Here is a 2,186-nt window from a genome sequence, read left to right as displayed (position 1 = left end):
TTCTTAGAAGTACAATTAAGTGTTCTGGAATACTCATACTTCTCAATGTTGTCCATAGCTTGTCATGATCCACACAATCGAAAGCCTTTGCGTAGTCAATCACAAACCATGATGCTAATTAAGTGTTGTTGAAATGCAAAATTCTAGGTCCAACTCCCAGAAAGTCCCACTCAGAAGGTTTGGTAAGGGCCAAGGATTTGCATTTTACACAGTTGACTTAAGCTTTGCTGTGGCCAGGGTTTGGGAACCACATGGGGTAAATCCTGATTGTCCTTCATGGCCTCCCTGTTCTATCAGTAAACACATCATTTGGTCTCTTTTGCACAGCTTCCCATCAGCCTGTTTCCTTATTTGTAAAATGCAGTGTTGTACTATGGACCCTCTGAAGTCCATCCCAGTTTTTCTGTGCTTTGTTAGGTCTCTGTGTTGCAGGGTGCAAGGCACAAGATGCTGTGCTTCCAAGGGTACCATGTTGCAGGTCCTCCCTAGGCAGCATCAGAGACCTAGTAACTCCCAACTGGACCCCTCAGGCTGTTAGGCTTGCAAGAGCCCTATGTTACAGGGAAAGTCTTGAATTGCTTATTGGTTGGCAGAAGTTGGCAAACTGGCAGTTTAAAGCAGAAGTGATTGTAGGGTGGGGGTTTAAACTCAGGGAAATGTTTGAAGAACCCAGTGTTTTCTCTTGGAGGTCATTAAATAGGTTTTATTCCCACACCCTCTGGGAAAATGATGCTTCATTAAAATGGCAACATGAGGTGTAGTGAAAACGGTGAAATTGGGAACACTGAAAAGGCACATTCACTAGATTCCACTTAAAATGTAAAAGGAGTGTAAAGAAAACAAATGGACATTTTCTTGAGGCAGCTGAGCCATACAAAACATAGGCATCTTTGTCTCCTTCTTGAAACTTTGACAATGCCTTCTCCTTTCTTCCTCTAGACTAATCTGTGCTTCTAAGAGGTGTTGAGTTTCAGCCAAACTTTTAGCTCTGCTGCATCAAAGCCTTCCTTCTTGTGAATGGCTGACTCTCACCTAATGATCCCCTTTCTCACTCCTGACCAACACACACAGGTCACTCCCCATAATTAGCTCACAGACAGAATTTCCTGGAGGGTTCCAGGCGCATCAATCACAGGATGAATGAGAAGCCCGTGTGTGGGAACCACTGAGTGGCCATCACCCCTGTGACCTTGTCGCTACATATCTGTTCACACCATGTTCCCTAGCCTGCCTCTCATCTTTCCTTGACAGAACAGGTTATGCTATTTACTAGGTAAATCAAGGGAGCTTGGGAGACATCAGGGTTGAATAGTCCCAGACTGGCTAAATTTGCATTGTAACACTGCATTTCCACCTGGTTCTGATTGGGCCTTGGTTGTGGGTTAGGGTTTTATTTTTATAGTTTGAGGTTATGCAGAATAAAGTTCTGAGCATTTAGCAGCACAAAGGGTGTAAAGGATCCTGAATGGGACTCTCTTATTCTTCCTGTTAAATTGCTGAGTTAACTGTTTAATTTTTTCACTTGGAGGCAGATGTGGTTCAGTGATAGAATTCTCACCTACCTTGAGGGGAGAACGGTCAGATTTCCTCCAAAAGCACCTCTTGAGCCGTTACCATCTGTCTGTCATTGAAGGCTGTGTGTTGCTATGATGTTGAATAGATTTCAGCATCACTCCCACACTGTCTATTCCTCCTCTCACCCACCCCTACCTGCCTCTCATCCCCTAGAGAAAGAGGAGGAGTAGGAATCCTCCTGGGACAACAGGCTACTGCCACCAGGTTCTAACTGCTGCTTCTGAAGGCACTTCCAGGTCAGGCACAACGTTTTCCTGGAAATAAAAGAGTGCACTTTGTGATTAGAGAAAATCCATAGTCAAAGCTGAAGCATCTATAACAGCATCAGTTCTATGCTGTCCCCTTGTGGCCATGTATTTTACAACACTAGACTCAAAGTTGCTTGTAGACTTATGATCAACTCCATAGTAACCCAGTACTTTTTTTATTACACAGTATGCAGGTCTGGAGCTATGGTGAGTCAATAAAGATAGATTAAGGGCATTGAAAGCAACTATTTTTCTTCTCAATCTTGCTATGGGATTGAAGGCAAACGTTTTACTATCTTTCTTTTAAATCTTGCTATGGGATTGAAAGCAAACGTTTTCTATGTGGAAGTCACTCAATCTTTA

The sequence above is a fragment of the Chrysochloris asiatica genome, unplaced genomic scaffold (assembly GCF_000296735.1).
Source record: "Chrysochloris asiatica unplaced genomic scaffold, ChrAsi1.0 scaffold00259, whole genome shotgun sequence".
NCBI lineage: Eukaryota > Metazoa > Chordata > Mammalia > Afrosoricida > Chrysochloridae > Chrysochloris > Chrysochloris asiatica.
Note: the sequence above shows the minus strand (reverse complement) of the source record.